Raw genomic sequence first — 10,935 nt, 5'->3', positions numbered from 1 at the left:
GAAAACTCCTTGTGGTGGCAGGGTCCCTCTTGGCTGCAAGAAGGCAAGAGAGAATGGCCAAAACAAGAGTCGGGCTTCCAAACTGACGAAGAGGGGTAGCGTGTGCTCTCCCACGCAACGAAAGTCGTTGAAGTGTCGGATATACTCCAACGCTTCTCTTCGCTTCCAAGGGCTTTACGAGTTCTATCGTACGTCTTTCGTTTCATCCAAAGGACCCACCCCACTCAGAAATCAATGTTTCAAGCAGCTTCTGTATCAATCTCTGCGGAGGAAATAAAAGGTACAACCCATCGAATAATTGCCCTCTGCCAGCAACAAAATTTTTCAGCGGAGGTTTCGAATTTAAAATCCGGACTTGCGATAAGCGCTAAAAGCGAAATTCTAGCCTTAAATCCATTTATCGACTCAAGCGTCGCGAGACCTCAGTTACAAAGAACGGCACCCAATCCTTCTGCCGTAGTGAAGTTTATCCATGAAATGTCAATTCATGAAGAACATCAGTTATTGTTGCGCATCATTCGAGCACAATATTGGATCCCTCGGATCAAAGTTATGATCAAGTCAGTCATCCACAATTGCAAGGTATTTACTATATTCAAAAAGCAAACGCAATCTCAAATCATGGCTTCCCTCCCTTCAGAACGCACGACTTTTTGTAGGGCATTTACAAATACCAGCGTTGATTTTGCAGGTCCTTTCGAGATAAAAAAACTATAGAGGTAGAGCTTGTGTTATTACAAAGGGGTACGTTTGTTTCGCAACGAAGGCCATTCATCTAGAACCCACAAATGACCCTAGCACTACCACCTTTCTAGCAGCCTTTTCTAGGTTTATATCGCGCCGAGGATGTCCCAAAAATATATATTCAGAAAACGGAGCCAACTTCGTTGGAGCATCTAGATCCCTAAAGGCTGAATTTAAGGCTTTTATATCTGATTCTGGTACTGCACTTCTTTCGAAGTATTTCTATCAAGAACTTTCTTGGCATTTCATACCCGCATCAGCTCCTCACATGGGGGGCATATGGGAGGCTGGCGTGAAGAGCTTTAAAACCCATTTTAGAAAGGTAGCATCTAGACTCAAATATACGTTTGAAGAGTTTTCGACACTTTTATGTAGAATTGAGGCTTGTCTTAACTCAAGACCTCTTAGTCCCGCTTCAAATGACCCATCGAGCTTAGAACAATTGACTCCTGGACATTTTCTTATAGGCGCCCATTTGTTATCTCCCCCGGAGATTGAGGTTAGCGAGAATCCAGCATCAGTGATTAACCGATGGCAAAAGATGAAAGCATTGCATCATTTATTCTGTCAACGATGGAAGAACGAATACCTTACGAAGCTGCAAAAGAGGACTAAGTGGAAGCGACAGCAACCGGACATGAAAGCGGATGATCTCGTCGTGATCCGTGAAGATAACGTACCTCCCACCGAATGACGACTTGGCCGAGTGCGGTGCGGACAAGCGCGTCCGAGTAGTGAAGGTTCGGACCGAGAAAGGAATAGTCACTCGACCAATCGTGAAACTGGTCCGAATACCAACGAACGCATCCGGAAATTAATTGACAAAACACCTCGCCTCCATGCTCATCACCCACCCGTCGCCTACTTTCTAATTCATTATTTTCTCGATTAAAACGACTTCTTTTCATTACAGAATGTCTCGTTTTGTCGCAACACGCAACAGGTCGGAGCAAGGTTCGCATTCCTTCCCGATTCCATGCCGCCTATGCAACAGCCACCATGGTATACGGCTATGCCCGCAATATCGTGCTAAGTCACCAGAGGAGTGGTTGAGGATGGTACTCATCCATAAGTACTGCCGCAACTGTTCGTCGCCATTCCATCGCATGGAAACGTGCTCGAGCACGGCACGTTGTCATTATTGTGGTGAGAAACACCACACCACCCTACATATCGAGGCCGTGGCAACGATCGACCGACGACAACGTTGCAGTCTCTCTGCCGCAACGTAGACGACGATTCTGACGACACTTTGTCAATTCACGTCACTGAGGAAACAAAATCGTGGGCTCAACAGGTTGAGGAAGAGGAGTTGGAGCAAAGTGAGGCAGTTGGCGTTCTTTTAATAGAAGGCAGTGGCGCGGCATTAAATACTTTCCGCCCGCTGCTCCAACACGAAAGGCGGTCGCGCGACTTGACATTAAATACTTGCCAATCGCCGATACCACGAAGCCTTACAGGTAGAGACTTTCGTACACCAGTTCATCAACGTTTGGGAAGCTCAGCATCTCGTCCTGCTCCGCAGTAAAATTGGCGACAGGGCGGCTCGGCATCAAATACTTTCCGACCGTCCAAATGTCGCAATGACCACAGAGCTCCTAACGCAAGCAAACTGTTTACGCGGAAAGAGCCTAATCGAGCCAACGAGATCAAATCGCTCACCCTCCTACGCGCAACACCGAAAGGATTTCCAGCAGGGAGATTAGCCTCAATTGCATCTGCACCAATTTTGACCATCCTCGAGCCGATAGCACCTACCGCCATAGTCAAAATTGAGTCCGGTGGCCGACTTCACCTTGTGCGGGCACTCATTGACCCGTGTTCTACGAATACGACTATCGACAAAGAGCTAGCACGAGAAATTCAACTGGTTCGTGCAGGGGGTGGCCACAGTAAAATTCGTCACATAATCTTTCGTGGAAAATATGGCGTAACCGAGCGGATCTCGACACTGGCGACGGTAGTTGAGGGGTATGCGAAAATAAGTCCACGAACAAATCTGGACCCAAAGATTGCTACGCCATTGCAATTCATGCGATTAGCAGATCCAAAATTATATGTTTCGTCGCCCATTCGGCTCGTAATCGGCGCAGACGTGTACGCCAAAATCATGGTGAGCGGTACACCAACTTCATCGATAGGAAGCCTGCTATTCCAACCGACCATATTCGGTTTGGTCATTTCCGGCTCCACGGCAGACTAGCAGCAGCAACATCTTTAATTTTTTATTCATTTTAAATTTGTCATTTAAATTTCGAATACTTATGTAAATATGTACAAAATTTAGTTGACTAGTTTCGTAAGTCAAGTTTGCTGTATTCAAGTTTTCAAATTTTCAAATTGTTAAATTTCAATTTATGCAAATGTTCATTTCATAACTTCTTATAGCAGATTCTTCCTTTTTTCAATTGAATGTTCATTTCAAGATTTCAAGTCAAACGTTGAACCGGCTGGTATTGGCATTTCGAATATTGCCGATGGCAAGGGGGCCGGCATGTTTAGGCCAGTAGCCTAATTGATTTCCTACCGGGTAGCCGCCCTCGACTTAACTATTTTTTCGTTTGTCAGCAAGCAACGGCTAACTTCCAATCGTCCTCTTGATCCAGCATTTTCTTTCGTTAAGAGAGAAGATTGTGGGTTCGGTGGCGATTTGAAAGTTGCCGTCGGCTCTGATCTAGTTTGCCTGCCAACAAGTCACCAGCTGTTCCTGCATTATTCATCTTTGGATTTAAAATACAAACAAAATGTAAGTTCCTAAATTCCTTTATTGTGATATTTTATTAATTGACGAAATAAAGACATATTGTAGTTATTATACATATTTCTATGTATAAATAATAATTATCTTGTTTTTATTTCTTATTTTTTTATTTAATTGATATCCATTTTGCTATTAATAAAAAAAATCACTTTTGCAAATGCTTGAATTTCCTCCACAAATTGATCAGCTGTTCATTTATCTGTCAAGTCATCACTTTTTTAGGTTGGCAACATCAATTCAACTTCAACTGAAATAAGTTGTAATTCGTAATACCAAACAGTTGTCGAGTTGTCTTAAAGTTGAGTTGTTTTAATTACAACCCAACTAGATTGAGTTGTAAACGGTAATAGGGGCGTTAATATTTCAGGATCATCGCGAATATTGGTAATTATTTGAACATTCATCCTTCTTCCCTGAAAACCTATGGCACATGACTTTTGTTGTATGGATTCTAGCCATTGATTTAACAGTGTGTATCCACTGTTAGCGGGGGCGTTTGCATAGCCGCCCCTGTAACATTTAAATGGGACATCTAGTGCTATTCAGTTGCAGATTAAGGAACTTGCTCATTGGCTCATACCATCGCAGTTTGCTGATCTTGTGTCGAGAACTGTGTTTGGGTTTGTGATTGCTATTATTTGTAAACGTGATTGTGACAGACAGTCAGTAGCCATCATCCCGTCGCATCATCGTTGCAACAACAACGATTTGAGCCAGATAAATCCAGACAGAAGTCTGGATCAATTTGTGAGCCAGATAATTTGTTAATTACTTGTCGATAGTTTGGCAACGCTGCCTTTAATAAATCTACTTCTTCAAAAATAGATGTCGCTGCTTAGCCTTTCGCCGTATGAGTTAAATTAAAAACAGCGGTGACATCTGCCTATCACATTTCACGTGTGCAAGCATATCACGACCTCTGCTTCTCAAGTCTTTCAATGATCTAGAGCATTCCCCTGAGAACTGGGTGTGATACGGAGCTAGAAAACTCACTGGATGATGGCTAGTGAGTGTTGTTTCTTTCAAGCTGTCGCTGAAAATTAACGTGATATTTCAGTAGCTGTGACAAATTCACAGGAACATGAATATTTGCCAACTCTAATCGACACCCGACAGCATATATGTAATTAAAATATATAATAGAACCGTTCCATTGAGATATCGAGTCTGGCTCACGATCAAATCTCATTGGAACGATCTGGATCAACTTAATGAGCTGGGGGTCAATTCTCTAACTGTGAAAAACTGAAAAATGTACACTCATTGAAAACTCATTTGCACACACAATTTACACTTTAAATTTTCATTCGATTCTGTAAATTATTGTGCACATTGTTTTGCTGAATGAGCGCTGAATGTAAAAGTCTTATGTCAGTGAGAAAATATTCATCAAACGCCATGAAAACAAAAAAGTCATTCTGCAAATGTGCGTATGAGTTGTGAGTATCACAGTAGTGTACACTGGCTGCCAAGAAAACTCACGAAGTTTTTATCAGTGAGTTTTTTTGTTCCCAGTTTTGCTTTACAGAATCAGAATTTCAAATTTACACAATTTCTTATGTACACTTTAAAACTCACAGTTAGTGAATAGGGCCCCTGGTAGCACTAATATAAAACATATGTTTTGTTGAAAATAAGAAGAAAAAACGTACACAAAAATTTAAGGTACTGATAGAATTATTAACATTTATATAGTTTCGCACGTAAACAAACTTTTAATTTTCCTTACATTTTCTTTAAGTTATTTACTCTTTCCGTGTTTTTGTTTGTTTTTAAATATGGCGAAATCTTTTATGTATACATATATGTACACATATTTATTTCAGTGTTACCATTGCGCAACTATATGGTTGGCTCATCTCATCAGCTGATTTTATTTTTTTTAATTTCACTGGATTAGCGATTGTCAGAAGGAGATAGCAAACTCAAAATGAAACCAACACATTGAAAACATTTTCTTACTACACAAAAAAGCTGCTAGGTTTCATATTTTCATTCCATTGCATTCGTCTAACACCAACAAGCTGATTTTTACAATCTGAACAAAGGTATTTTGTTGCTGTAGAGATGAGCCAACCATATAGTTGAGCCATGACTGCTACCAACTCAAAAGTCAAAAAATCTACTACAGAAAACGAAACGAACAGAACTGCTATACGGATCAGAAATTTAACCAGATAAATATCAGGATCAGAACGTTGTTGTTGCATTTGCCTCTTAAATTACTATCCGTATCTGGTTCACGCGTCATTGGAACGTAACTAATGTTCTAGGTTTACCCGGCGTACGTTGTAAAGCCCGGAGATCGAATCAATGTTGCGTTATTATTTCTGTTTTGTTGTTGCATTTCATTCAACACACTATGCTCAGAATTCGTTGATATATCCTCATTAGAAACAGAACCAATCAAGACCAACAATTTTTACAAACAAAAGTTGCATCTGAAGGATAACACTCCTGTGTATATTAAAAATTGTAGACTACCCCAAGCACATAAGAATGAAACAAATAAACAAGTAAATAAACTAATTCAAGATGATATTGTTGAACCATCAACCTCAGAGTACAACAGCCCTATTTTATTGGTACCTAAAAACTCCCTGGCGGCCACCGTGGTGTGATGGTAGCGTGCTCCGCCTATCACACCGTATGCCCTGGGTTCAACTCCCGGGCAAAGCAACATCAAAATTTTAGAAATAAGATTTTTCAATTAGAAGAAAATTTTTCTAAGCGGGGTCGCCCCTCGGCAGTGTCAGGCAAGCGCTCCGATTGTATTTCTGCCATGAAAAGCTCTCAGTGAAAACTCATCTGCCTTGCAGATGCCGTTCGGAGTCGGCATAAAACATGTAGGTCCCGTCCGGCCAATTTGTAGGGAAAAATCAAGAGGAGCACGACACAAATTGGAAGAGAAGCTCGGCCTTAGATCTCTTCGGAGGTTATCGCGCCTTACATTTATTTTTTTTTTTTTTTAAAAACTCCCTTCCGGGCAAAGAAGAAAAAAGGTGGAGACTAGTTGTTGATTTCAGGCAAATAAATAAAAAATTAACAGATGATAAATTCTCTTTGCCTATAATAGATGATATTCTGGATCAATTAGGAAGAGCGAAATATTTCTCATGCCTAGATTTAATGTCAGGATTTCACCAAATAGAACTCAGCCCAGAGTCAGGGGATATCACATCCTTTACAGCGGATAACGGTACTTATCGTTTCAAAATATTGCCTTATGGCCTCAAAGTAGCTCCGAACTCATTCCAGAGGATGATGACGTTAGCATTCGCAGGTCTGAAACAATCACAAGCATTTTTATACATGGACGACTTAGTCGTATTAGGATGCTCCGAAAAACATATGATTAAAAATTTACGGGATGTATTCTCCACATGCAGAAAATATAATTTAAAATTACATCCGGACAAATGTCCAATTTTCAGTCAAGAAGTTACTTATCTTGGACATAAATGCACAAATACTGGAATTTTACCCGACCCAAATAAATTTAAAATTGTTCAAGATTGCTTAACTCCCAAAAATGCCGATGAAGCAAAAAGATTTTTCGCATTCTGTAACTATTATAGAAGAATTATTATAGATATAGAAGAAATTTCGCGGAATACGCTAGGATTCTAACAAGACTTAGTAAGAAAAATGTAATTTTCAATTGGACAGACGACTGCGAGAAATCTTTTAACTACCTAAAAAATGCATTAATTAGTCCAAATGTCCTACAATATCCCAATTTTGATAAAGAGTTCTTTATTACAACCGACGCAGGTGGTTATGCTTGCGGTGCTGTGCTAAGCCAAGAATATGAAGGAAAACAATTACCCATTGCCTATGCCTCAAGATCATTTACAAAAGGCGAAATAAATAAAGCCACTATTGAAAAAGAATTGGCGGCCATACATTGGGCCATTATACATTTTAGACCATATGTTTATGGCACAAAATTCATAGTGAAAACGGATCATCGACCTTTAACGTTTTATTCCCAATGAAAAATCCTTCACCTAAATTAACTAGAATCAGGTTAGATTTGAAAGAGTATGACTTTGGGGTGGTGTACATAGACGGAAAAGAAAATTACGTGGCAGACGCTCTGTCACGAATAGATATCAATGATTTGAAAGAAATGTCAGTACAGGCGTGTAAAATAATGAAAGTCACGACAAGATCGCAAACTAAAAAGAATTCCAGTAATAACAGTAATAGAGAAGAAAAGTCAAAAAGAGAACCCTATAATATACGAATCGCTTAATAAATGTGAAGTAAAAAGACTAGCCCAGCTCGTTTTCGATCCTCCGAAATTATATTTCAAAAAAGGAAAGAAAATTTGTAGTGAAATAAATATAGAGAATTAAATTGTTGAGGCGAAGATTGACTTAGGCCAATTCTTTACCAGGCTTATGGAAAAAGCCGGCAATTTAGGAATTAAGAAAATACAGTTGTCCTTAGGAGACAAATTGTTTAATTATACTCGAGTAGACACATTTAAGGAGATAGGTACTAAAGTTCTCAAACATTTAACTATTGCATTAACTCCGGAGGTTGTGCATGTGACGGAAAATGATAAAATTTAAAAGATTCTTCAAAAATATCACGATGATCCTGTTAATGGTGGCCACCCAGGAATCAATCGTACAACTAATAAAATAAGACAAAACTATTACTGGAAAAATATGATAAATGATATAAGAAAATATATAAAGAAATGCGTAAATTGTAATAAAAATAAAATTAATAAAAATTTAAAAGAACCAATGATTATGACTGAAACACCACCGAAGGCGTTCGAAATATTACAAATAGATACAATTGGACCTTTACCAAGATCATTAAATGGAAATGAATACGCTGTCACTCTGATATGTGATTTGACTGAATACTTAGTTGCAATTCCTATACAGAGCAAACATGCAAAAACAGTAGCCAGAGCCATATTCGAAAATTTCATCTTGATTTATGGAAGTATGAAAACAATAATAACGGATATGGGACCTGATTATAAAAATAGCTTGTTTGAAGAACTATGTAAGCGTCTCAATATTAAGCACAAAACATCTACGCCGGATCACCACCAAACTTTAGGCACTGTTGAACGTAGCCTTAGAACTTTCAATGAATAAGTGCGTTCATACATATCCATTAACAAAGATGACTTGGATGAGTATCTTAAATATTTTGCATATTGTTACAATACTACCCCATCTACAGTCCATAACTATTGCCCATTCGCACTGATCTTTGGCAAAAACCCCAGACTTAAGGATTTTTACAAGAAAACACGGTAAGCCCATTATACAATTATGAGGCTTACGATACAGAAGTTAAATATAGGTTACAAATAGCACAGGATAGAGCCTTTAAATTAGTAAAGAAGCTAAAGAAAAACAAATGATTAGTTATGCTAAAAATATTCATTATAAGGGAATAAATATAGGAGATGTAGTGTTAGTAAAAAATGAAGCAGGGCATAAGTTAGATAGTAGTTATAAAGGGACCTATAAGGTAGAAAAAATCGATGAAAATAATAATTTTACTCTAATACCTTATAAAGTAGAAAATATTGATAATAAAAATAATGACACTTTAATCCCATCTAGAATAGGAAATGAGGATAAGCAAAAATTTCCCAGTAACATAGAAAATAGCAATATCATAAATAATAAGAAAATAATAATACACAAAAATAGACTTAATAGCATAAGTAAATTTTCAACCTACAAACATAAAATACAAAATATAGAATTAATTTATACTTAACTAAATAAAAATAGAATGCTCATGCATTCTCCAAATGCATAAGCATTCTGAAAAAAAAGGGACATGTAGTGTACACAGCCATCAATTTCAATGCCAAATATTTAAATCAGTTAATATGCTACCCTGTAACAAAAATAGTCTAAATTTTCATCAACACAAAAAAAGGCATCTGATAATTGTTGCTAACACAGTCATTCACACGATTTAATACAGGTGTGTGTACAACGCACAACCAAACCAAATTTGCATTCCGGCAAATTTGATCACGTTGCATTTCCCACAGAAGTCACAACTCAACACAGGTGTGTAGGTACATATTTTGTGTCGAGTTGTATGTAGGTATGTAAGTATGTATGCTGAAGGTAAATATGTATGTAAGTATGTATGCTTAAATAAAATATGTATGTAGGAATATGTTTAGAATAATTTAGTATAAATAACCTGACAATATTTGAATAAAGAAGCATTCGCTCATTTATGTTGAAACCTCTCAAAACCGATTATTCATTTTCAATCTTTTATATGGCGATCTTGCCTATGATTCTGGTGGCTGATTTTTCAGCCTAATTTCATAGCTGGCAAGGATACGCCTTTTATATGGCGATCCTGTCTTGATTTTACTGGCTGATTACTCAGCCTAATTTATTGGTAAGAATTTTACTGGCTGCTTACATCCTAAGCCTTGTAAAAGAAAAAAAAAGAGAGAAGATGAATTAAATTCGGGCACCAACAATAAAAATTGCGGCAATTGAAAAACTTCGACAGAACATACACTAAAATTGGAATGATACAGAGAAGATTAGCATGGCCCCTGCGCAAGGATGACACCGAAATCGTGAAGCGTTCCAATGGTGATAAGATGATATAAACAACAGGCCAGTCATAATAATTATAAGTAGAAGAAAAAAAGGGAGTTGGGGTTGGGGCTGGGATTGGGGGTGGGGGGTTGGGTTGGGCGGTACTACAGGTGTCCAACTGCTAGTTTTTGTAGACGAGAAAATAAGACGGTAGGGGGGGAATGCGGAGCAGTCGCTCGATTAGAAATCTTTGGGACTCTTTAAAAACGCTCGGGTAAAGGCTAGGACTCATTAGAAATATGAGGGGACATTTAAAAATTTGCGGCCCTTTAAAAATGTAGGCCCCCCATTGAACGACCCTCTCCTGAACGGCTAAGCTCTGCTAAAAGCAAAAAGCTCTAAGCTTTTTCTTATACATCAGCCAGAACACAAACCGGAAGATCAGCCAGAACACAAACCCGAAGAACGGATGCGCCAGCTAGCGGAATTGCTTTGCTGTATATATATGTGTGTCGGTGTGTATATACTTTTCCTTTCTCATTTCTCCTTTCTCCATTTGGTCTAGAACTGGCATTTACATACTACTAACACACAGACAGAATTTGATTTTTATATACAGATATAGATATAGAAGTTGTAGATAGACTGAAGTTAACAAAATTTTTTAACGGTGGCAGATTACTAAATGTACAAAAGAAATAACAGCCAAACTCAACAATGCAGTAAAACTTTAGGTGTGAAAATAACCTAAGGTTGTGCGTCAGCCATAGTTCTAAAAAATCCCATTTGTAGGGAAAATGCCACGCACCTTTTTCCCCAATTCTACATTTTACTGGAGGTGCATGTTTTAACGTCATATAGCTGCTTGCC

At 38.4% G+C, this 10,935-nt stretch overlaps 1 non-coding gene across 1 annotated transcript; it reads left to right on the top strand.

Moving 5' to 3' along the window:
* Positions 1-10,015: 10,015 nt before the first annotated feature.
* LOC137238969 (U6 spliceosomal RNA) lies at positions 10,016-10,123 on the top strand. The gene has a single exon (XR_010949271.1). It is a non-coding gene; the product is annotated as a U6 spliceosomal RNA (small nuclear RNA).
* Positions 10,124-10,935: the final 812 nt, after the last annotated feature.

This window comes from Eurosta solidaginis, chromosome 1 (genome assembly GCF_040869045.1).
Source record: "Eurosta solidaginis isolate ZX-2024a chromosome 1, ASM4086904v1, whole genome shotgun sequence".
NCBI classification, from domain to species: domain Eukaryota; kingdom Metazoa; phylum Arthropoda; class Insecta; order Diptera; family Tephritidae; genus Eurosta; species Eurosta solidaginis.
The sequence above is the reverse complement of the archived record's forward strand: the minus strand, read 5'-3'. Positions and strand labels throughout refer to the sequence as shown.